General features: G+C 40.5%; 1 protein-coding gene across 12 annotated transcripts in view; it reads right to left on the reverse strand.

Moving 5' to 3' along the window:
- The window catches only part of AOPEP (aminopeptidase O (putative)), a 346,149-nt gene that overhangs the window by 159,703 nt on the left and 158,909 nt on the right, over positions 1–27,537 (reverse strand). The gene's annotated exons all lie outside the window — the stretch shown is intronic.

Genomic DNA, 27,537 nt, shown 5'->3' on the forward strand with positions numbered 1-27,537 from the left:
ACTAAGGGAAGGTGTGGTCTGATGGGGGAGGAATTGGGGAAAATACTATATGTGGTATAATTCACTAAGGAAAATGCTTAAATTGCATTGCAAATTATGGCTGCTATGCTCTGCTTTCTGAGACACTTCGTCTACATTTATGTCAAGTGGAAATTCAATGCTCCAGTAAAGTTACTTAACTACTCTTGTAATAAGGTGCTTCTTGGCACGAGTAAGGGTGGCAGAATTTGGCTCTAGGTGATTATTATTCAAAGGGATTAAAGGAGCATTACCAGCCCAGTGCTGCCAGTGCCACAAATGAGACTGGAAAAGGGACAGAGCTAGGGTCCTTTCATACATATGTAGGGTTGCCAACAGTAATCACACAATCCTTGCTCCGCCCCTGCCTGCCCCTTTTATGTGGCCCCATCCCCCCTCCATCACTTTCACCAGGCTGGGGCAGGGGTTTGGAGGGTGGGAGGGGGCTCCAGGCTGAGCCTGGGGCAGGGACTTGAGATGCAGGAGGAGGTGTGGGGTGCAAGCTCTGGGAGGGAGTTTGGGTGCTGGAGGGGGTTCAGGGCTGGGGGAGGGGGTTGGGGTGCAAGTATAGGCTCAACGAGGGGGCTCAGGACTGGGACAGGGGATTGGGGTGTGGAAGGGGTGCGGGCTCTGGGAGGCAGTTTGGGTGCAGGAGGGGGCTCAGGGCTAGGGCAGGGTTGTGGGAGGGGGTGAGGGCTCTGATCTGATGGCAGTTACCTCAGGTGGCTCCTGGTTGGCAGTGCAATGGGGTTCAGGTAGGCTCCCTGCCTGCCCTGGCCACGCGCCACTCCTGGAAGTGGCCAGCATGTCCCTGCGGCCCCTGGTGGGGGGCGGGCAGGGTTCTCTGCATGCTGCCCATGCCCTGAGCGCTGACTCCACAGTAATGGGAACTGCAGCCAATGGAAGCTCTGAGGGCAGTACCTGTGGGCAGGGGCAGCGCACGGAGCTCCCTAACACCCCCCCCCAGGGGCCACAGGGTTGTGACGGCCGCTTTCGGGAACGGCGTGGGACCAGGTCAGGTAGGGAGCCTGCATTAGCCCTGCTGTGCAGCCAGACTTTTAGCAGCGTAAAAATCTCCCAGTTTGGCTTCAGTGGCCTCCGGGAGATAGAGCCCAATTCCGAGAGACTCCTGGCAAAAACCGGGAGGGTTGGCAACCCTATGCATATGGATTAACATCCAGTATTTCCTTTCTAATCTCAGGTACCCTCTGCCTCCACTTAATCCATATTCCAAATGTTTTCCAAGATCCACACAGTCCGAGGTGATGCAGCATAATGGTAAAGAACAGCAAGTTTTAGAGGCAAGTGTCACCTCCTGAACATGGGCCACACGGCCTTACGATATTTCCAGGAAGCAGATTCTATTCATCAAAGATCTCCTCCAACCCACCCTACCCTTTCGTTAGAAATGTTAAAACACCCACAGTTCTCTTGCAACTTAGTCTGCATGTCTGGATCTGACATCTTAACTTAAAACACCGTGGCTTGTGGTTAAACAAACAATAATAAAAAACCCATATAATAACCATTTTCTTATAAAATAATAACAGTTCAGAAAAGCAGGTTAAATACACTTAAATCAGCTAGTATCACAACACACATCGCAAAAAGCTGAAGCACTAGTAAAGGAATCAAGTTACAGAGAACAAAGAGCAAGAATAAATAGCACTTCTCCAAATCTCTACAAAAATCAACTCAGATTATCAAGAACAACAACAAAAAAGGGAGAGGAAAAAAGCACAGAAGCTGCTGAACATGATGAGACACTCCATTTGATTACCAACCCCCTGTTGAGAAGAATAACTGCAACTTGGGGGTATTACTTTGGTCATTTTTAAGTAAATGACCCCTAGCTGTGGCATGTGCAGTCCTACAAAGAAAAAATACAGAAACGTATCAAGCAAATAACATTCCAGACATACTGTTGGCAGCGTTTCGACCATTTGGCTAAACAAAACAAGGATAACTTCATGCCTTATAAACAGGCGCAGATTAGGGTATGCATTTTAAGTATCTACTAAACATATATATGGAAATAAAGGTAGAGCTTGTATTCCCAGTGTCACAGTTTCTATACTAAGTTATTTAAATAACAGGAAGGTCACACTTTGGCAATATGCATCTTTTGTGGAAAAAATTATTTATTTTTTTATGTGGCAATATATTCAAGGCACATTCAGTCCAAAATGAAAATGTGAAGCTTTCGAAAAGAATGGAAAATAAAAGATGTATAGGAGCAAAGTTTCATTTTAGAGAATTTGTGCTCACATTGCCCCCCTTGCTGAGAATACCTCAAATGCTCCCCTTTATTTTGCTCGCTGTCATCCGGCAGGACGTTCCTCCAGTTTAGAGCACCACATAATTCCCCTCTACAGCTTATCAACCCCATTCCTAAGACTGCCAGAGATGCCACCAAAGAGCAATGTAGGGTGCTTGTTTATCCAAACCTCACCTTTTCTAAAGGCTGAACATGTGGCCTCGACAGAACGTCCAGTTCCTACTGATCCAGGAAGAAGTTTGAGTCTTCAACTATAGTCCCATGTATTTACTTTATAGAAATTCTAACTTTCCAGCATATATTTGAAGACCATATATTTAGGCCCCCTTATTCTCACAAGACACTACGTTCTGTCAGATTATGTGGGATGTCAGCTATACTCGTCAACATTATGTACATTTTTTTTTTTACTACCTGTATCATTCCCGAAGGGCTTGATAAATACAACAATGCTCCTTGTGAAGCCTAGGATAACAGAGATGATGACATAGTTGTAACATATAGTAGTCCAACAGAATTTTCTATCAAGGATATGAATGTTGTGTCCTTGTCATCAACATGATTTACTGATACTAAGCTCAAGGTTTAGTACCTGTTGCCAGGAACTCTTGATGTCTACATTCTAGGATACAATCCAGCATTTTAACCCATGAGGTGCAAATGTGTCTGAACACTACATTCCCAAATGAGTGTGATCTTCACATTTGCCACCAATTCCTAAGGTTTGGACTAATATGCTGGACTACTTCACCTGACATATTCCAGCACCAACATCATGTCATCTTAACTATTATCAGGCTGTAAGTAAGGGCAGTCAGCCTTCAGACAATTAACAACCTCCAACTCAGTTGTTTTTCTTTCAGGAAATGTGTTGAGTAAAGGAGATATATATTATTCCTGACCTGTGCTGTTACTTAGAACAATGGACTTTCTCTATCAATGATATTTTCAAATCGAAAATATTTAAACTCTGATTGGCCCAAATTCTGCAGTTTCTTTTCAGGCATTCAGGCAAAGCTCTAAACTAACACAATAGGGACTGCCATGGGGTTTGGAGCATACAGCTCAAACATGAAATAGAATAATCAGTAAGATAAAGAGAAAATAAATATTCAAAAAAAATATCTTAGAATAGCCATACTGGGTAAGACCAGTGGTCCATCTAGCCCAGGATCCTGTCTTCCAGCAGTGACTCGTGCCAGAGGGAATGAACAGAACAGGGCAATTTTCAAGTGATCCATGCTCTCTCATCCAGTCCCAGCTTTTGGCAGTCAGACGTTTAGGGACACCCAGAGCATGGGGTTATGTTCCTGACCATTTACAATAATACCCATTGATGGTCCTATCCTCCATGAATTTATCCAATTTTTTCTAACATAGTTATATTTTTGGCCTTCACAATATCCCTTGGCAATGAGTTCCAAAGATTGACTGTGTATTGTATGAAGAAGTACTTCTTTATGTTTCCTTTAAACCTTCTGCCTTAATTTCATTGAGTGATCCCTGGTTCTTGTGTTATATGAAGGAGTAAATAACATTTCCCTATTCACTTTCTCCACATCATTCGTGAGTTTATAGATGTCTATCACATTCCCCCTTAGTCATTTCTTCTCTCAGCTGAACAGTCCCAGTCTTTTTAATCCCTCCTTGTATGGAAGTTGTTCCATATTCCTAATCATTTTGGTTGCCTTTCTTGGTACCTTTTCCAATGCCAGTATGTCTTTTTTGAGGTGGGGCAACCAAAACTGCCTGCAATATTCTAAGTGTGGGCGTACCAGGGATTAATACAGTGGAATTATGATATTTTCTGGTTTTTTATTTACCCTGTCCTAATGATTCCTAACATTTTGCTGTACATTGAGCAGATGTTTTCAAAGGATTATCTACAATGACTCCAAGATCTCTTTCTTGAGTGGTAACAGGTAACGTAGACCTCATCATTTTGTATGTCTAGTTGGCATTATGTTTTCCAAGTGTACTACTTTGCATTTATCAACACTGAATTTCATTTGCCATTTTGTTGCCCAGTCATCAAGTTCAGGGAAATCTCTTTGTAACTCTTCACAGTCTGCTTTGGACTAAACTATCTTGAGCAACTTTGCGTCATCTGAAAATTTTGCCATCTCACTGTTCACCCCCTTTTCCAAGTCATTTACTGGTCACAGCACAGATCCTTGGGGAATCCTGCTATTAACCTCTCTCCGCTGTTAAAACTGACCATTTATTCCTACCCTTTGTTTCCTATCTTTTAAGCAGTTAGTGATCCCTGAGAGGACCTTCCCTCTTATCCCATGACTGCTTACTTGGCATAAGAGTCTTTGGAGTGGGACCTTGTCAAAGGCTCTCTGAAAGTCCAAATACACTATCAACTGGATCACCCTTATCTGCATGCTTGTGGACACCCTCAAAGAATTCAAATCAATTGGTAAGACATGATTTGCCTTTACAAAGCTGTCTTGACTCTTCCCCAACATACTGTGTTCATCTAAGTATCTGATAATTCTGTTCTTTTCATTTCAACCAATTTCTCTGGGACTGAAGTTAGGCTTACTGGCCTGTAATTGTCCGGATCACCTCTGTTGATTACATTAGCTATTCTCCAGTTATCTGGTACAGAGGCTGATTTAAGTGATAGATTACATACTACAGGTAGTAGTTCTACAATTTCATATCTGAGCTCCTTCAGAACTCTTGGGTGAATACCATCTAGTCCTGGTGACTAATTACTGCTTAATGTATTGATTTGTTCCAGAATCTCCTCTATTGACAACTCAATCAGGGACAGTTCCTCGGATCTGTCACCTAAAAGAATGGCTCAGGTATGGAAATCTCCCTCACATCCTCTGTAGTGAAGATCTATGCAAAGAAGTACATTTAGCTTCTCCGCAGTGGCCTTTTCTACCTCGAATGCTCCTTTACCACCTTGATCATCCAGTGGCCCCCCCTGACTAATTGGCAGGCTTCCTGCTTCTGATGTATTTACGAATTTTTTTGCTCTTAGTTTTTGTGTCTTTTGCTACTTGCTCTTCAAAATCTTTTTTGGTCTTCCTAATTATACTTTTACACATGACTTGCCAGAGTTTTTGCTCCTTTCTATTTTCCTCAGTAGAATTTGACTTCCAATTTTTAAAAGGGTTTCTTTTTGCATCTAACCATCTCTTTTACTCTGTTCTTTATTCATAGTTGCATTTTTTGATCCTCTGTTTTATTTTGTCTTTTGGGACATACATTTAGTTTGAGACTCTATTATGGTGTTTTAAAAAAATTTCCATGCAGCTTGCAGACATTTTACTCTTGTGACTGTTCCTGTTTGGTTCTGTTTAACTAGCTTCCTCATTTTTTGCATAATTCCCCTTTGTGAAGTTAAATGCTACTGTGGTGGGTTTCTTTGGTATTTTCCCCTGTACAGGAGGTTAAATGTTATTACATTATGGTCAATATTACCTTGTGGTTCAGTTATATTCATGTCTTGGACCAGATCTTGTGCTCAGTTTAGGACTAAATCAAGAATTGCCTCTCCCTTTGCGGGTTCCACGACTAGTTGCTCCAAGAAGCCATCATCAATGGTGTCTAGCAATTTTATCTCTGCATCCTGCCCCTAAGGTAACATGTAACCAGCAGGAGCGGCTCTAGACATTTCACCACTCCAAGCACGGCATCATGCCGCGGGGGGCGCTCTGCCACTCGCTGGTCCCGTGGCTCTAGTGGACCTCCCGCAGGCATGCCCGTTGGTCCCACGGCTTCGATGGAGCATGCCGTCGAAGGCACCCTGCCTGCTGCCCTCCCGGCGACCGGCAGAGCACCCCCCCGCGGCATGCCGCCCCAAGCACGTGCTTTGTGTGCTGGCGCCTGGAGCTGCCCCTGGTACCCAGTCAATGTGAGGATAGTTGAATTCCCCCATTATCATTGGGTTTTCTGTTTTTGTAGCCTCTCTACAATCTCCCTGAGCATTTCACAATCACTGTCACCATTCTGGTCAGGTGGTCAGTAGCATATTCTACTGTTATACTCTCACTATTCAAGCATAGAATTTTTATCTGCAGAGATTCTAAGGTACAGTTGGATTTAATTAATTTAGATTTTTCCTATATTTGACTATGCTTTCTTTCACATATAGTGCCACTCCCTTACTAGCACTACAGCCTCTGTTGTTTCTATATATTTTGTACCCTCGTATTACCATGTCCCCTTGATTATCATCATTCCACCATGTTTTTGGGATGCCTATGATATCAATATCCCCATTTAATACCAATATTTTTCGGTCTGCCTAATTCACCCTTCTTATTATACTTTTGGCAATTGTATACAAACACTTACAACATTTGCCAATATGTAGTTGGCTTCTTTCAGCTGTTGTCATATTTTAAAGATGTTACACTGGTTTAACACAGTGGAACAGCTAAAACATGTAAAAAGAATTTTTCTCCAAACCACAGACCCCAAATCATTCAAATATGTGACTTCACTTTCTCAGCCTTCTGATCCCTGTGCTGTCAGCTTTTCTCCTTTTCTCTCAAATGATGGAGGACATGGTTTCATGTTAGAGAGACAAGGGGCGTGAGGTAATACGCTTTATTGGACTGACTTTTGTTGGTGAGAGAGACAAGCTTTTGAGCCACACACAGCTCCTCACTCTCCCTGTCTCTCTAATATCATGAGACCAACACAGCTACACCTACACTACATACATATTCTTGTGTTGTCAGTAAGAATGAAAATAAAGCTTCTTATTTACAACCAGACTACAAGACATGTTGAACTCCATATTGTCTGGACAACCTCTTTCCTCAAGGTCAATGTAATGGAGTGCTAGCCATTTAAGTCCAGAGGAGGCTGCTTAAGAGAAAAGCTATCCTGTTCCAGGTGTCCAGAGAAGGCCCAGAGCAGTAACTAGAATGGACACTTAATGAGAGGAAGATAGTCCCAGGCAATAGTTTGGGGGATGGAGGTGGGGTGAGGTGAGAGTATGAAAGCCCAGGTTGCTGTTCCTTTAGGGCCTGGGACCAGGATCCTTTCTGAGTGAATGGGACAAAGATTCCCTTTCTTCCAGCCAGCCAGACTGGTGTTTGGGGTAATTAGAGCCACTGGGAACATCAAGGGAGAGGTCAGATGACAGGGTGGGTGATTTAGGAAGAAGGCACCAAGCCCAGTCAGAGAGAGTACACAGGTCAGAGTGGTCAGGCCTGAAACTACACAGTCCCAGGAAAGAGGGCTTTGGGGTCCTCAGCGTAGGGGTGGGCAAAAAGATTCTCTTTTGGGAGCTGGACTTTGTTTAATAAATTAGATTCCAAAAGAGGGGGAATATTGTTTTTAAAGACTTGGATGTGAGTGGATTATTTCCAGGAACCTGAGGAGAATATGAGACAGAGGACAGCAGTGGCACTCCACGCAGCAAGGGGGCATGCTTAGAAACTGCCTCACTCCTACCACAGGTTCCAACTCCATGGGTGCTCCAGGGCTGGAGTACCCACAGGGAAAAAATGGTGGGTGCTGAGCACTCACTGGCAGCCCTCCTATCAGCTCTCCCCTATCCCACCAGTGCCTCCTGCCCACTGGCAGGACCCACATGTCAGCGCCTCCCTCTCCCTCCCGCCCACCTCAACCAGCTGTTTTGCGGTGTGCAGGAGGCTGAGGAGGGAAGGGGGAGGAACGGGGATGTGGCGTGCTTTGGGGAAGGGGTGGAACTGTGCGGGAAGAGGCCAGACAGGGGTGGGGTCTGGGGGGAAGGGGTGGAGTGGGGGTAGGGCCTGGGGCAGAACCGGGGTTCGAGCACTCCCTGGCACTTTGGAAAGTCAGCACCTGTGCCTCCTACAATTAGCACTGGGCAGAGAACCACTCGGAGCCTCTGCAGTTCCTTTTGTGCCCTGCTTTGCAGTCACTTTTTCATCCATCCCTAAGTTGAGGGTCCAAAGCCCTCCTTCATGGGACTGTGTGGTTCCAGTCCTGCCTTCCCTAGCCTCTCCCCTTTAGTCCAAGGTTAAGTTTCCACAGCCTTCCTTCTTGGACTGTTTCCCTTCAAGGCTTGGCCTCCTTGGCCTGTGAACTCTCTCTCTCTGATTGGGCTTGAAGTCTCCTCTTTGAGTCACCCAGTCATCTGATCATTCTCTTCTTGAAATTTCCCACATGAGTCTAACTACCCCAAACACCAGTCTGGCCTGGCTGGGAGAGAGGGGAGCCCCACCCACTGTACAAGGCTCTTGGTCTTGGGTCCCTAAAGGAATATAGGCCTGGCCTTTTCTATTCCTCCCCGTCCTAGACACTAACTATTGCCTAGGCCCATCTTCCTCTTATCCACTATCTGTTTTGGTTATTTCTTCCACTTTCCCCAGACACTTGGAGTAGGATAACTAATCCTCTCAAACTATTACTGTCTCTGGTCTTTAGGGGCCAGAATCCTGATACCATCAAATACAAGCCCTGGTCTAAGAGTGGGTTTTCTAACTGGCTCCTGAGCTGGAGTCTGCAACATACATCGTTGTACTGTCAGAGTCAATCTAAAATATGAATTTAACCAGAGAAGAAAAAGTCATGGCCATTCCTCGCCATCCAAAGTTACAGGAATTTAACCTTCTCTTCCCTTATGTGGAAAAGAAGAACTTGATCTGAGTTGGGGATGAGAACAGTTAATTCACTTCTGCAATTACATTAAGGCCTGACCCACTCTGTGAAACCTATACAGAGCCTGAAGGTGCCGTCTTTTCAAGTCTCACTTGACAACTTGCTGGCCCAATTTGCAAGTAACTTCTGCCAGCAGGCCAGAACAGGTTGCAAGGGTGTGGTAAGGAGCACTGGAAGCCATGCCCAGTTAACAAAAAATACAGCAATCCTTCCCAGAAAGTTGGAGTGGTTCCTAATGCCTATTATAGAAAAATGCTTTCAACAAGTACATACTTGGGTACACTTTTCAAACAAAAAGGGCTTTATTCTGACCAGAATCATAACCCTCAGAAGTTTGATTGCCACATAATTTGATTGAATGAGGTCTAAAGTGGCTCTCCCAACTAAGCTACAGTATGTGAAATATGAATACAAAAAATATGGTATGAAGGGACGAGTATAACACATAGGAGTGGAGAATTGGGCCCCAAAAGGGAAGAATTATTTTTCATTTGGTCTGAGCAGCAGAGATACACTTCTTTCATTAGACTTGATTGTCCTTGTTGTGTACTGAAGTAATCAAAATTCACCCACTTGGATTTCCGTAACGAATAAATAAAAGGTGTCCAAGAGGGGCAGAGATCAGAACAGTAGTCTAACTAGCTGAGAAACCATCTCTCTGTCAGCAATTCTGTATAACTTGGTCTCCAGACTAATTATATACAGGTGCCCATTAGAACATAGCTGCAGAAATGTGCCATCGCTGACTATTCTCATGTAATTTTTAGTGAACAGGAAAAGAGCAGACACACAAACTCTAGCTTACTGCACATGTGTACACTTAATTAGTAGCTCTTTAGTTAGAGATCTGACTGTGTACAAAGCACATTTCTAACAAACTTGTCCCACCTCTTTTGAAGCTTGACTAGATGGGATTAAGAGAAAAATTCTCATGTAATATACAGAGTTATAGATATAACTCCTCACTTATTTATCAAGATAACAGAAGAGATCCTTAAAGGAGACCCTCCAATCCCGTCAACTGGAAAATAACATTTCTACTTGAAAATTTTGCACTTTCTATAGTTAAAATGAACACACACGATCATTATAACTGAAAGAAGTTAAAGAATAAAAACTTCGTTCAGTATCTCTGGTACAGTCAGTTTCACTCTCTCCTATTTAACAAACTAGTTAGTTTATCCTTTTATGGAAAACCCTTATTAAAAGTCAGCAGAGGAATGAAATTAATCCCTTTAATATATTTTTAAAGGAATGTTTTTAAAAAATCATCATCAGAATGTGCTTTTTAAAACTGCTCTACCAGAAACTGGAATTTGTAAAAATTAGTCAATTAGAAATTCAAAGTGACAGCATCTCTTTAAATGTAATCTGTAAGAAAATCCAACTTCTCATTAGTTTTTGAATATCACTGTATCTAACCTACAATTTCCCAGGTAAGTGATGCAGGGAACAATCTTCTTCCAGCATTATTTTTATTCAAGTCTGTCTTTGACTGTCAGTTTGCTGTTGTGATCCACCTTTCTAGTATCATAGAGTAACATGGTACCTTACTAGTACCTATAATCTCCTGTGTTGCCTGCACATTTTACTCTGTGTTAAACTACTGATGAGAACAATTCTCCACATCTTGAGCTGCAGGCGTTTACACTGTACTCCACCCCTTTGCCCAAAATCTAAGGATATACAGTGATGTCAAATGAGATGTTGTGGAGGCAGGCGGTGGCTTTTAAAGCATTAGAAACATCGGACTGGGAATATAAATAAAAGCTGTCTACACAGAAACAGGTTTCCTTCCAGAAATGCAAATCGTCAAACCAACAAGTCACTCATTTTTTGGGTGACAGTCACCCTGGTGCAGCCAGCTGACACATCTCTATGCACCACATAAACCACACTGTAGTGCTGTGCAAGGGCAGATCAAGGCAGATACTAGACGAAAGAACAGTCTCTGCAACCCTTGCATGCCAAGAGTGTGTGCTCTGCTTCAGATCATTATAGGCTGGCAGTACGGCCACAGGGCTCCATGACTAAATAGATCCAACATTCAAACCCCAAACCAGAGAGGGGCAGCCTGCCCAAAGACTGTCAAGTGTGAATTCCATCTCCACTTAGTTCCTTGCACAAAATCAGATTATTTGAGCTTTTATACAGGTATGGGTAATCTGACTCAAAACAGGCTGCCTTTCTTATTGCTAAATACAGTATAAATTATCTATTTGGCTTCAAGCCTTGTAGAAGATGAACAAATGGAGAGGAAAAAGAGATGTGAACCTAAATTCAGAGAGTAAGACCCGAAAATCAGCAGTGTTTGCAGGAGGTTTCTGGTTACTGCCTTTCGCTAACATCCAGATTATCCATTTTCCTTGGATACTCAATGAACAGACTAAAGGTAAATCCTTGCTTAAAAGGAGAAGTCATTGTTTGTGTGACTCTGTATTTATACAGCAAGCAGTTGCTGTATATATAACCTGAATAGCTTTTAATCTGAATTTAAAACGTCTTTGGTTTTACAAATCAGCCATGGGTTTGATTCTTACAAACACTGTTTATACAGAGAATTCTTCTTCAGGAATGGGGGTAACTCAGGAACCCCCTGATTAACAGTAATAAACTAAGCCATATTGGAAACATTTATGAGAGCTGACAAACTATAATTTTCATATGCCAGGACAGCTCTCCTAATGCCCGTAGAAGGATTAATCAGATTAGCTTTAGCTGAAATGGACACAAAGTCTCATTTGATAAAATAAATTTTGATGCATTCCCAGAAGAGCAATAAAATAGATGCACAAAAGAGAACTCAAATATCCCATACCATCAAGCTAGTCCCCCTGAATTTAACATCCCTTGCTTCATTTAACACTCCTTTTTTTCCCAAACACAAATGAAAGACGAACAAAGTGCACTTCATAAAGGATATACGTGCAAAATTCTGGTCGTTATTTCAGCTACATGATTCACTTTAAAGATAAAGGAAATCAACATGGTTAAAAGCCTACCCAACTCTTTGAAAATTTAGCCCTAAGATTTTAAAAATTAGACTTCTGGCCTAGTTACACACAAAAAACCAAACCAAACCAAACCAAACAACAAAAATGAGAAATGTATTTTTCCTTCTTACACTGTATCAGGAAATACTGCTGTATCATGGATGATGGTCTCTATTAACAGAGACATACACCTTAATAGGACATTCAATCTCATATATAGGACTGAATTGTCTAGGTAAGGAGTCCATATTTGAAAGTAGGGTCCTTTATCTCAAGACTGTAAGTGTAAAAAGTACTGTTATAGTGACTAAAACAGGAGCTGTCTTTAAATAGCCACGTAAACTACACATAAACTACACGTAGCAAAATCCTAGGGTATTTAAGTCATACACCAATCTTACCAGAAATGAAACATTTTTCTTTCTTCTTCTTAAATATGTATTCAGTTCTGATACTCCACCCTCCTTTCAAGGATCAGTTCTGGCTTCTCCTAATGTCTGGACAATGTACAATAGCAAGGCAGGAACTCTCAAAATTCTTTCACACAGTAGTGTTTTTCAGGCCACTCTTAGGCCCCTGACCTCCTGTGCCTTAGACAAGATCATCATCCTAGAACAATTGGACCCATAATAGGGCTACTCATTTCTTTCAAAAGCTCTTCCTCCCACATATTGATAGTACCAGAAAAAAAGCTTTCTGTAAGTTTTATTATAATCATAGTACATTATAACTTACTTATTGATGTTATGCTATCAAAGACCACTCAATAATATCCAATGTGGTAATAAACTATATCTTTGGAAATGCTCTTATTCAAAACATGAGTCAAGTTAAGAGCAAGATGAAATGACACCATATTTTAGGTTTCTGGTTCAGCATGGTCCTTGTGATTCAGGTGTTGGTTGTGAACAAACCACCTCATCTTGTGACCATTTCAATATGAACTATAGGCGCCAAATGCCACTTCCTTTCCACCTAGCCGACAGTAAAGCTTGACTACAAATGGGGTCCAGAAATAGAAATCATCCTTCAAACCCTAACATTTGTCACAGAGAGGCTGTATGGACAGATGAGGCCTCTGTGAGTTTAAGCATGTGGAACCCTATAGTGATGCCAGCCCCTCTCCATGTTTTTACAAATATGCATCACAGAGGAAAGCTACATAGCACAAAGGACTTTTCCTGCTTAATATTCCCCCTTCAGTGTAAGTATAGTAGTACCACAGGATTTAAAGGCACTCTGCGCTCACAGGATCTATTGAGGGCAGCAAATGGATGGCCCTGTGAGTGGAGAGAAACGAACGAAATAGTAACTGAGTGCAGCACAGTCCTGTAAAATGGTTTACAGTAAAAACATATGTGCCAACTTTCTAAAGAAAAATATTTTAAAGGCTAAAACTTTCTATGCTTGGTCTGGCAGAATGTGTGGAAGGACAAGGTCATGTTACTGAAATTATTTTTGGGAAGTCTAAGGGAAATCCCTTGAGTCTTCTTGGAATGACTTCATAAATAAATACACCTGTCTCACTGTAAAATAATCTTTCTACATTTTGCTTATACAAATGACTAAAAAAAGGTACAACTTTTAAGCTTCACAATTAGCATGCGACTAGCCCTCAGCGAGGACTCCCCATTTTGCTAAATCTGAAAAGAATTGGTTTTGAATCAATGTCACTAATGTTCCTGTACTGAGTATTCACAGTAGGAAATACCACTAAATTTCACCACAAGCCAAGTACTTCCAAGCAAGGAACTTACAAGTGCCCAATTTTCTTTCTTAAAGAAACAAACAGGGAAATGGAATGCAAAATCTATGGATTACTGCAATGATAAGGCTGAGAAATAAGCACTAAAATGTCAGAATATTCCCAGAGTTAAGATTTGTCTTCCAATATTATCTCAGATCCACTGCATCTATGTAATATTTTGTTGTCCTATTTTCTTTGTTTACAGGGAAGGTAACTGATGCAGAATATAACTGAATTTGAAACACCTCTGTTCTGGCTGACACAAGAAGTAGCACTAAGGGTCTTCAGAAGTAGAAGTGTCCCATCTGAGGAGAAGCGGCAAATTCTTCACTGAGATGAATGTATAATATTCCCACTTACTTCAGTGTCAGTTGTATGCACACATCTAAGGGCAAAATTAGGTCCATACTCTTGAGGATAGAGCTTTCTCCCAGATTACATGTGGAATGATTGCCATACATATTGCTGACATTAAGTAAACATTATTTCCAAACCAAAAAAAGGTGTAGATTGCTACATTATTCCACACATAGCTGGTAAAGAACATTCAAGCTGCAAAAATTAACAGTTTGGAAATTTTCAGTTAATATTATCCATTAATATTCCTTCTCATTCATTTACGTAACTTGTAAATTTAGTCGTACCAAAGTAAAGACAAAGATCACTTCTTAAGAGTATGTCTACCCTTCAGCTGCAAGCGTACTTCCCAGACTGGATGGACAGACATGCACTAGCTCTACACAAACTAGAAACCTTATATTTGAAATGCGCACATTGCACTTGTCCCTTCACAGAGTCTTCAAACTATTCTTTGTACTTGTCATGGTATAATTCCCCACTCTGAACCTTAGCGTCCAAAAGATGGGGTACCAGCATGAATTCCTCTAAGCTCAATTACCAGCTTAGTACTTGTAGCGCTGCCACCAACCAGGAACTTCATGTCTGGTACACTCTGGTCCCTCCAAACCTTGCCGGGAACCCCAAAGACCCAGACCCTCTGGATCTTAACACAGGAAAGTAAACCCTTTCCCCCACCTTTGCCTCTCTCCCAGGCTTCCCCCCCCTGGGTTTCCCTGGAAGATCACTGTGATTCAACTCCTTGAATCTCAGACAGAGAAGTAATTCACCTTCCCTCCCCTTCTCTCTCCCCCTCCCAGACTCTCCGCTGAGAGAGAAAGTAATCTTAACACAGAGAGAAATTAACCTCTCTTCCCCCCTTCCCTCCTTTCTCCCACCAAGTCCCTGGTGAATCCAGACCCAGTCCTCGGGGTCTCACCAGCATAAAAAAATAATCAGGTTCTTAAACAAGAAAGCTTTAATTAAGAAGGAAAACAGTAAAAATTATCTGTAGATTAAGGTGGATCAGGTACTGGGTTTTTCAGTATAGACACTGGGAATACCCTCCCAGCTAAGTATACCAAGTACAATTAAAATCCTTTCAGCAAATAACAAATTTGAACTTTTCCAGTCAAATGCACAATTAAAACTCCTTCCAGCCAAATGCACATTTGCAAATAAAGAAAACAAACATAAGCCTAACTCGCCTTATTTACCTAGTACTTACTATTTAAACGTATAAGAGCCTTATAGGAGAGATTGGAGAGAAACCTGGTTGGCACATTCCGGTCACTCTCAGAACCCAGAGGAGAACAAACACCAAAAACTCCCTCCTCATAGATTTGAAAGTATCCTGTCCCCCGATTGGTCCTCTGGTCAGGTGACAGCCAGGCTTACTGAACTTGTTAACCCTTTACAGTCACAAGAGATATAAAGTACTTTTATTCTATTAACTCCTACTATCTGTTTATGACAGTACTCTTGCTAAAATGATAAACATGATGAACAGTCTCTAGTGGTGCTTCTCACTTCTAGTCTGAATGCTGATGTTTGTCATTGATGGATGCTATTTGATCATGGATGGATTTCATTATTTGTAGCTTTCCAGCATGGCTGTTACTGGAATACCTGGATTTCCTGGTTACACTGTGGAGCTTCTGACAAATATTAACTGAGTTGGGAGCCAAAGTGTGAATAAGTTAGTAAGATAAATAGCCAGGCAACAGGGGCAAAATGTATCTGCTTCTCCATATTCAGTGAAAATTTATTCAAGGAGGCCTGATTTTGAAAGGGATCTCAAAGGTGACCTACACATGGGGGAAAAAAAATGGAACTTGTGCCATTCTTTGCTTCTTTATGATATAGAAGAAAACGTCTGAAAGCTTCTCCCCCTCCATTCCCCACCAATACACTTATACAAAAAGAGCCAAGAGGAAGGATTCTGCTTGTTTTTTACCCTTTAAGATCGCATGATTGCCTGGAGAACTTCTAGAATTATTACATCATAAGAAGCAAGGAAGTGAAATTTGGTAGAAGGAGGAAGTAATTTTTATTCCAACCGTTTTAAATTATTTGTTTGTGTTAATACTTATTTAATTAAAAGTTTGGGAGAAAAGCTCTCATTGTCATATCATCATCGTCTCAACTGAGGACTGAAAAAGCTCCAAAAATACTTTGCATCATCCAAGAAGCCATCCAACAATAAAAGGAAAAACATGGCTTTACATTCCTAATATTTTTAAATAAAACACACACAAATAATTGTGGACTCAAATGGTGGGATGAACCTGTCTAACTATCACATCTGACATATACATTTTTGTTCATATGTAATAGCACCCACAACTTCAGGCTTTCTCAAGACTCAATCAGGAATCTGCTTTTTAGCCCTCTTCTTCCACATAAAGGAAATCACAAAGGGCCTCACTTCAATGCTGTCTAAATCCATTTTGACATTCAATACACCATTCATTATATACTAATTCTGTTAGACTTTTACCCTTTGCATGTAGTTACAGATTTCACAACACACTATATTTCTTATCTTGGATTTCTATTGCCAGAGCCTATTTTTGTAACAAACCAATCCTAGTAACACGCACTATTTGTTTTTCTTATTTTTATCAACTTCTATAAACAATATGTGAACTGCATATGGTGTGAAATGGATGCTTTCAATTTACTAAATAAGCATCCACTGCTACTTATTATTTTGATTAATAAGGTACGACAAAACAGAGCGAGAACAACATAGAAGAATAAGTAATGGCCCCAAAATTATTTTCTTAGTTTATTTTGTGCAGCAGCTATACAAGCCTTCCTTTTTTGTGTGTGTCAGTCAATAAGATATCTGTTGTGCTTTTTGCACAAAGAACAAAGATGTCTTTATCAATTCTCAAAAGTCTGTAGGACAAACCATTCATGGTGTCAAACCTCCTAAAACCCTTTCAGCAAATAATGAAATCTATCAGTGATAAATGTCAACATACTAATTTGTTAAATACAGAACAAAAGCAACATTCAGGAGAGCTGCCTCATTTCATGTTATATCAGTCTTCCAATTTGTAACAACTTTATGGCAGCCCACAGATCATACAATATTAAACAGAACAGTACTATAAAGACTAAAGCTAGAACAATATACTCTCCATAGCAGAAATGCTTAATAGTTCAACAAAATTGTAAACAAAGTGCTTTGGAACATTAAATTCCTTGCAATGTAGTCATTTTTCCTCTTTTTAGGAAGATTTCTTTCAAAGTAAAAAAAGAAAATAAATAGAAATGAAGATTCTATCTGGAACAGAGTTTTATTCATTATGTTGGTGGAAAAATAAGATTAAATGACATTATGAGTTATAACCAGTGAAAGCAAAGTGGCTGTGTGCATGTGAACTACTGTATGTATTGTACAAGAGCTCTAACCACCATTCTCTGATTATATCACTGAGAGCAATTAAACTGCAGATGTCTAAGACAGTATATGTCTAACAAAACTGTTAACCTGTCTATCTAGTAATAGTGAGTGCCAATTGCTATTAGTTTATTTTGTTTCATTTTTTAATCTAATTTAGTTTTGCATGCATCTTCAAATCTATATCAATCACTTAATGACTGAACAATTCCTTTACCTGCTTTATAGTACATTAATGCAAACTACATTTACCTGCATTTTTCAACTGTTTCAAATAGAAGTAAATCCCACTTTATTAAAATACTGTCTGTTGCCTCTGTCAAATCTTTTGCTGGTTTTCAAACAGCATTCTGTTATCTATTGTTCTGTGAATCTATATAATAAAACTACGAAAGTAGAGAAGAACTTTGACGTTGATGAGTAGTTTTTTTAAATGTCAGATTCTATATCTGGCAAATGAGAGATTAGAATAAAGATTGTATTAACACATTCTACTAATTTCAGGAGAGGAATTGTTACTACTTTCTGTAGTTTGGTTTTATTCAAAAAGAATTCAAAATAAAACAATAAAAAAAAACAGCCCAAGCCATCTCCTCACATTTGACCTCTCCCAACATTCCTTTCTGAGGACTGCTCAGCCCACACCCTAGATCCTCTCTCTCTCGCCATTCCTAAATCCCTTATAGCTGTGCAGGATTAAGAACCACTTGTAAGAGTTCATTAGAAAAACATATTTAACATTTTCCAGAAGCATCGTCAACTGCTAATAGGGGGAGGTAAATACTGGCTATCTAACTGGTAAAATCTGTTGCATATTTTCCATCCAGAAAATAAATCATTACATTGGATCTCATTTTGATTAAACCTTGACATTTTGTTTCCCTACTACTCATATCTTGAACATTTATAATATGAAGCTATTTAAACGCTCAGGGTATGTCTACACTACAGGATTATTCCGATTTTACATAAACCGGTTTTGTAAAACAGATTGTATAAAGTCGAGTGCACGCGGCCACAAAAAGCACGATAATTTGGCGGTGTGCATCCATGTACCGAGGCTAGCGTCGATTTCTAGAGCGCTGCACTGTGGGTAGCTATCCCGTAGCTATCCCATAGTTCCCGCAGTCTCCCCTACCCATTGGAATTCTGGGTTGAGATCACAATGCATGATGATGCAAAAACAGTGTTGCGGATGATTCTGGGTAAATGTCGTCACTCATTCCTTCCTCCATGAAAGCAACAGCAGACAATCATTTCGTGCCCTTTTTCTCTGGATTGCCCTGGCAGACGCCTTAGCATGGCAACCATGGAGCCCGTTTTGCCTTTTGTCACTTTCACCGTATGTGTACTGGATGTTGCTGACAGATGCAGTACTACAAAGCAGCATTCATTTGCCTTTGGAAGGTAGCAGAGACGGTTACCATCCCTATTGTACCGTCTGCCATGCCATTGTAAATTGGCGATGAGATGACAGCTATCCGCCGTTCTGTACCATCTGCTGCTGTCATGGGTGCTCCTGCCTGGCCTTCGCTGAGGTCTGCCAGGTGCGCAAAGACAAAAATGGGAATGACTCCCCGGATCATTCCCTCCTTTAAGTTTTATCTAAAAATAGAGTCAGTCCTGCCTAGAATATGGGGCAAGTGTACAGAGACCCAGTGTACCACAGAACCAGAAAAGCACAGTCGCTCCGTGTCAGATCCCACAGGAAATGATGAGCTGCATGCCATTCTAGGGGTGCCCCTGAAACAACCCCACCCATTGCTTCCTCCTCCCCCAACCCTACTGGGCTTCCATTGCAGTGTCCCCCATTTGTGTGATGAAGTAATGAAAAATGCAGGAATAAGAAAACACTGACTTTAGTGAGATAAAATGAGGGGAAGGCAGACTCCAGCTGCCATGATAGTCCAGGCAGGACATAAATGGTGGCAGGGGAGAGAAGCCCAGCCTCCCGCTGCTATGATAGTCCAGGCAGTACAGAATCTTTTCTTAAACATGAAAGGAGGGGGGTTGATGGAGCTCAGCCCCCAGTTGCTATGATGAAAGACAGTTACCAGCCATTCTCTACCATCAGCCGGGAATGACCAGAGTCATTCCTTTTTTACCCAGGCATCCCCGGCCGACCTCCAAGGCCAGCCAGGACACTCACAGGATGATGAGGACGGCTATCAGTCATTTTGTACTGTAAGCGCGTCTGCCACCGGGGAGGAGAGGGAGAGAATGCTGCTGTTCGGTGCCGCAGCACTGCATCTACCAGCAGCATGCAGTAGACATATGGTGCACTGACAAGTCAAGAAATGATTTTTTCCCTTTTCTTTCACCAGGGCAGAAGGGGGGTAAATTGACGAGATATACCCTGAACCACCCCGGACAATGTGTTGGACCTATAGGCATTGGGGAGCTCAGCCAAGAATGCCAATGCTTTGCAGGGACTGTGAGATAGCTGGAGTCCTCAGTACCCCCTCCCTTCCCCATGAGTGTCTTTGGCTTTCTGTTACGCTTGTCCAACAGCACTGTGCTGTGGCTCTGCCTATCATAGCCTGGAAGTTTTTTCAATGCTTTGGCATTTCGTCTTCCGGAACGGAGCTCTGATAGAACAGATTTTCTCCCCATACAGCTCTTTTTGATTTGGGACTGCATCGCCTACCCATGCTGAACAGAGCTCTACGCTGGTCCAACAGGAAACATGAAATTCAGAAGTTGCGCGGGGCTTTTCCTGTCTACCTGGCCAGTGCATCCAAGTTCAGATTGCTTTCCAGAGCGGTCACAATGGTGCACTGTGGGATACCGCCCGGAGGCCAATACCGTCGAATTGTGGCCACACTAGCCCTAAACCGATATGGCAATACCGATTTCAGCGCTACTCCTCTCGTCGGGGAGGAGTACAGAAATTGGTTTAAGGAGCCCTTTATATCGATATAAAGGGTTTCATTGTGTGGACAGGTGCAGGGTTAAATCGTTTTAACGCTGATAAATTCAGTTTAAACACGTAGCGTAGACCAGGCCTTAGTGACTGCATACACATTTATATCACATTTGGATGAGTGTCCTTGAAGATAGAAGATGTATTTTTGTGGTGATTTCATTGGTGAGTTTTGTTTTTTTTAAGTAAGCGTTTATGTTTTCAAATCATTGACAGAATACATATGTATTGTGGAGTCATATTCATCCCTCAGTTACACAGTATAAATCTAATGCTCTTGGCTTCATTAGCACCAGAGAGACATACTACATGCCTCAGGTTGAGGCTTATTTGCCTTTCAAAGTAACAAATATCTGTAATCTGGCACCACTGGAAATATTTTGCTATTATGAAGACAGACAACTACAGGACTTGTACCAAATTTAAAACCCATTCTTAGAACACTGTAAGGAAACAGTCAACAGCAAATATAAGTAGTAACCATTGATTCTGTTGTTTGGTCTATGACTTAAAACACTTCAATTAACAATTGTTCCGCATCTAGTATGCTTTTTTTTTTTCTCCAATGGAATAACTGCTCAGTGCATAAACATAATTTTGTTGAGAATCCTGTCTTCAATGCCTATGGCCCCCCTCATCGGAAAACAATGCAATGTGTAACACAGACTTACAGTATGGTGTTGACATTGTAACTAAATTAAGCAGCCTTTCCTGCACTATTTTAGGGTAACTATAATGTCTTCATCAGTTAGAAAGGAAACACTGAATTCTGAACTCAGCTCTTGGCTGCTGAATAGAGGAGCTGCTTCTCTGAAAATATTTTGTTATAAATGTAAAATGTGTTATTTTTAAGATTACATATAAATTCTGTTAAATCAAATACATGAACAGCAACGCCAGTCAAGAGTACTATGCATTATTGGTTCTACACGGCAGTGGAGAGCAATAATCTTTCCTAGGCCAGGCCACAGGATTGCTACAGTAGCCTCTTTGGACTCAACATGTTCCATCCACCGGGAGATGCTGCACTCACGCGCCCTGCCTTTTTTTCCCTCTGTCATGCTAGTTTAGCTGAGATCCAGTCTGCACTGCGAGGTGCATAACTTATCTGCAGATGCTCAGAATACTGTGCCTACCTTTGGAAGAGTAACAACACAGTTCCACTGGCTGAGGATCCTAAACAACACAGAGACAAGAGAAGGATTTTTCTCTTGAATGATTCATGATCTGAAACTTTTAAAAAAAAAAATATACAAAATCCTGGCAACTCACTTTTAAAACCACATGAGCACATAGTCAGCTTGGCAAAACTCAAGTCTATAGATATGACAAAAATGATTAAAATAAAAATGCAACTAACTATAATGGAGATTGCTGATATTTTAATATGTTTTTCTGTTGTATTTTCAGTGTTTGTATTTTGGTTAATAGTAGCTGTCCCTCTAAGAACATGTTGGCAGATATTCCACTAATAGTGTGCATACACACACTGTACTCAATATGGATTATTTGGTCAGCAGTGTCATATCTATGCCCTCCATGTGACCTCATGCCCCCAGCTAAGCACATAACAGGCACAGCCACCCCAAGTGCTCCTCAGGTCCTTCACTACTGAATCTTGATGACTCAATAGTAGAAGGGATGAGAAGCAGGTTGTAGAACATAGACAAAACACATCTCAAAGAGCCACAGCTATTGTAGGATAAGTAATCATTTCTTCTTCTGTGGCTGCATCTACACTACGAATGTAGGAGTGCAGTTCTCAGCTTGTGTACACATACTCATGCTAACTTTCATCTGACCCTGCATGATAAAAATAGTAGTGTAGCCATGGTAGTATGGGCAGCAGCAGCTTATGTTAGCACCCTCAAGTACATACCCATGAGATTCAGGTGAGTTTCTATTCAGTACTGCTAGTGCAGGCCGCTGCTGCTGCTGCCGCACATACTACTATGGCTACTCTACTATTTTCAGCGTGCTAGCTCAGATGAGAGCTAGCATGAGTACAGTATGTCTGCATAAGCTGGGAAATATACCCCTAGCTTGTAGAGTAGACACAGCTTTTGAGTACATGCCCATATGTATACGCCATTGTTGGTAACTCCCAAGCAATGATCTACTTGCAGGGAGTGGGTACTAGTTGTCTATCTGAATAATGACTGTAGGTCAGCTATGCCTAAGTTTACGACAGATCTGGATGACTCTACAGTGGGATAGTGCTAGGTGCGCATGTACCGGAGACCATGCAGCTGCCCTACAAATGTCTATGATTGGTACATTTCTCAGAGAAGCAACAGAGGTTACTTGTGCTCTAGTGGAGTGAGTTGTGACCTTTTATGGTGGGATTATATTAGCCAACTTGAAGCAACATTTAATATATTGGCCAACATCCAGTTAGAGAGTCTCTGTTTTGTCCCGGCCTGTCTCCATTGGCTATGAATAGTCTGGAGAATGCTCTGAATTCTGTATAGTTTTCTACATATATCTTTGTTCAAATGTGCTTTAGGAAAGAATATTGAAAGGTGAATAATCTAATTTAAATGGATATCAGAGACTATCTTCTGTTGACTTTTTGGGTGGTGTCTCAATGGACACCCTGTCCTTATGAAAAATTGTATACCAGGGACCTACAATCAAAGCTTTTAACTCCCCCAAACTTAACAGCCTTGGTATTGCTAACAAGAAGGCTATTTTAATGGAAAGATGAAACTGGGAGCATGTGACCAAAGATTCATATAGTGGTCCTATCATCCCTGCTCAAACAATATTTAGATTAGAGGGATGGATAGGGTTCGTAATTGAAGGGTAAACCCTCAAAATTCCTCTAATAATCTAGCCACTGTGGGGGGGAGAGCACGTTGAATACCTGTGAACTGGAGAACGAACCACCAGCATAGCTTCTAGATGAACTCTCCGTTCATTGATGGTCCACAGTTCTTTTGTTTCAGAGGATAATCTAAAATGCCTGGACTCTGTGTTCGAGAAGTTGAAAATTGGCACTGTTCAGCCAAGACTGTCCGGTAAAGTCTTTCCTATTATAGAAAAGGATGTTTTGAACCTCCGATAAACATAGTATCTCTGAGTAGGTTCGCCAACTAACATCCATGCCATGAGATGAAGGACTTTGCCACAATTCTGAGATGTCAGGTCTGGTCACAGATGTAAGTGTAACAGACATTGGATAGAGAGATTTTTGGGTTCTGGGCACCAAAGTTGCCTCACCAGGCTAGGGCTACCATGATTGCCTTGGTAGAATCCTGCTTGAGATTCCTAAGAATTCTGAGCAGTAATGGAATCAGACAGTATGCATGGAGAAGGCCAGAGAACCACGGAATCAGGTTTGAATACAGAATGGATCCTGAGCCTTTTTGGAACAAAAATGATGACACTTCCTCCCATAAACATTTTTCCCAATAAAGAAAACAGGAAGACCCCGCTTGAGAAATATCATTTGATTCACATCTTCATTGATGGACTACATGGGGTCATCTACAAATTGCCTGCTGAGGCAATCCACCAACATGTACTATATTCCTAGCAGATGAACTGCCCTCAGCATGATTTTGTGACAAATGCAGAAGTTCCAAAGACCTTTCTACATAACCAAGTGAGTTGTGCATCTCCTTGTTTATTCATATAAAACATAGCTGTAGTGTTGTCCACCATGACTAGTATTGTTAAGCCTTTGAGGACAAGAAGAAAAACTATGCACGGTCACCAAACAGATCTTAGTAAGAGGACATTTTTATGCCTCTTGAGGAGTTCAGGGCTTCTCATCTTAACATGAAGGTATTTGTCACCAGAGTCTTTGATGGAAATGGAGGGGAGAATGGAACCCCCTTGCAGATTTTCATTAGGTCATCCACTGCTTTAATGATGACAGGACCTATGGTACAATGTATACTAGCATGTCCAGATGATGTTTGCTTGGCTGACACCCAGACTTTAACCACCTTTGCTTGCAACACAGGTGAAGTCTGGGACACAAGACACATAGGTTGCTGGAAGCCACTTGGGCTGGCAGCCTCACACAGGTTCTTACTGATTATCCTGGGGTGACCAATCCATTGATGACCAAAAGAAAACTTCTGGTGCATTGCACCTGGCTTCCTTTTTTAGCTCTTTACATCCAGTCTTAGCATGTGTGAAAAGTGTCATTGTCCAGCCATAGGCAAATTAACAGCCCTGAATATTTTAAAGCAGAGTATACACAACTAGTAGAAATAGCTACATGCAAGAGTATGCATATTTCTGCCAGCCACTTTCCACTATTTACATTTCTCCTATAGTAAGTATGTAAGCGAGAAATATAACTGTTCTATTTATCCTTATGGCTTATGGAAGATTTTGCCCATATGATCACTTATTTCTTGTTCCCAAATTGTACTTTTACAAATAACTTTTCATATTTCTAACAAACAGCAAAGATGCTGTTATCACCGTACTTAGTCTCCACAAAACGTTATCAAGAGACTTCAACCTGGATTTAAAATTTTGATCAAATGTAAGGCAGCTATTCTTTCAGTCTGATCTTTGGATGCTTATTTTTCTTTCATCATCTTCTACCTACTGCTAAATCACAGCCAAATCCAGACCATAACTAACACCTTTTGCATCAATGTCATTTACTTTTACCTCAAATGTTTAAAGCTACTGGATTTATTTGTGTTTTGACCATCCACTGAGATTATGAAAAGTTAAAATAGCTAACAACAGTAAAATATACAGCATAATATATTACATCATTTTGATGTATGCTACATGATAATATTTTAAACACAATAATAATGATAAATTCTAAAAAAATAAGGCCGGAACAATAGACTTTTATAGAGCACTTGAGTTGCTGAAGTGGCTACATAACAACAAAATGAAAATATAAATCAAAACTTAATCTCATGACTAATCTTTCCTGTTTACAAATTATGTCCATATTAAATAAAACCAGTTCTTAAATAAAACCAGTTCTTTTTAAGAAAGATGTTAACACAAGATATATAAATTAAATAAATTAAATAAAACCAGTTCTTCTTTTTAAGAAAGATGTTAACACAAGATATATAAATTAGGGGCCCAAATGTCAGTTCTACAAGATGTGGTGCTTACTACAATGAGCTACTAATCACAGTACTACACACTACACCTGGAATAAACATTTGCAGGATCAGGCATTAAGGTTGCTCTGAATGCTCTGTAGACCCCCCTCTGGTCTATCTTCTGTTCTAGTCAAGCTGCTGCATTTTCCTGACACTTTCCCCCCTCCATCTCCATTTTACAGCAATCAAGCTTCTCCATCATAGCTCACAATCTCTCACCAGTCTTGATTTTACTCCTCTATACCTAGAAGGACAAATAAGGGGCTTTTAATTTTCTATAACAGATTGTAAGCCCACCTACTACATGTAGTAGAGGTAGACAAAGTGAATCACAGTTCTCAAAGTGGGGCAGCCAATCATTTTCCCTTTCAGGATTAATAAAGCGATCTTGTGAGCTGCTTGAGCACTTCTAAGAACCACTCACCTCCAGTGCATGTTACTTTGTTCCACTCAAAAAACTCATGATAGAACTTTCTAATCCCAGAAAAGAAAAATTTTGGGAAATTCTTTATGCTTTCACAGAAAATGTCTTTTTTCATGAATGAGTCATTCACCTGAAATTCTCTTACTTTGCTAAGTACGATTTTGTGCTAACCTTTGAGAATCAGGGAGACTTGATAACTAAGGAGGTTACTTTTCCTCATGGCTGAACAGTTCCATTATATGTTTTCCCTACAAAACCATAAAAAAACACAGTAGGTAAAGTGGGGAAGGTTAATAATAGATAGGGTAAATGCAGTGAAGATATAGCTTAAATACATTAAGTAGATAGTTAAATGATTTGTAATACCTTAATATATAATTAGATTAGATATATTTCATGGATCAAGAACATCATCTTATCTATACTAGAACTAGCAGAACTATTCAGAATTATGTCACAGATATAATGTCAATGCATCGTATCCACTACTCTCAAGTTGATACTCCTACCAAAGATGTACTCCTGATACTGTAGTATGGATTAAACTAATTAACCATCCCCCTCCCCAAAAAAGTTATACATGCTGCAAGTAAGAAAGGAAATTGTAGTCAGTTCCCTAAATTTCTTTGCTAAAGTTTCAACATTAAACTGAATATAGCTTTGGAGCTATTCTGAGCAGAAACTGCTAATTACATCCATGCAAGACCAAAGACACTTGAAACAGTTTAATAATGTGGACTAGGAAATGAACCTATAAAACTAGTAGTGTTTTTTTACCAAGTGAAGGAACTGAAATCTGGAAAAAGAAAATACTCAACAGTTAACAAATGAATTTAGCATACAGTCAGAGCTAAAAGGTTTCAAGTAAGAACTGTTCAAAGACTTCTTGGGCAAGAATTCAATTTCAGGTTCACTTCTACATATAGGTGAGATGAGAAATAATATGTGATTGACAAAATATTACATACTGTTAGGTTATTAATAATAAAGAAGGCTAATTTCAGAAATATACAAATATTAACAGGCAATTATGCACAGTACATTTGGCTTCCAGAACTGTGGACAACTTGTACAAGATGTTTAAAATGACTTTCTGGGATCCTCAAAAAAATCCTAATTTTTTTCAATCAAGATTTTTGTTGCACTGGACCCCTTTGCAAAAATGAACAATGTTTTATACCATATTTAAATATTTTTGGATGTTTTCTACATTTTCAATTAAACTGATTTCGATTACAACACAGAATACAAACTATAGCCAGGGGTAGGCAACCTATGGCACGCGTGCCGAAGGTGGCACGCGAGCTGATTTTCAGTGGCACTCGCACTGCCTGGGTCCTGGCCACTAGTCCGGGGGACTCTGCATTTTAATTTAGTTTTAAATGAAGCTTCCTAAACATTTAAAGAGCCTTATTTACTTTACACACAATAATAATTTAGTTTTATATTATAGACTTAGAGAAAGAGACCTTTTAAAAATGTTAAAATGTATTACTGGCATGTGAAACCTTAAATTAGAGTTAATAAATGAAGATTCAGCACACCATTTCTGAAAGGCTGCCGACCCCTGAACTATACAATGCTCACTATATTTTTTATTACAAATATTTGCACTGTAAAAACAAATAGTATTTTTCAATTCACCTAATACAAGTACTGTAGTGCAACCTCTTTATCATGAAAGTTGAA

The sequence above is a fragment of the Chelonoidis abingdonii genome, chromosome 6 (assembly GCF_003597395.2).
Source record: "Chelonoidis abingdonii isolate Lonesome George chromosome 6, CheloAbing_2.0, whole genome shotgun sequence".
Lineage (NCBI taxonomy): Eukaryota > Metazoa > Chordata > Testudines > Testudinidae > Chelonoidis > Chelonoidis abingdonii.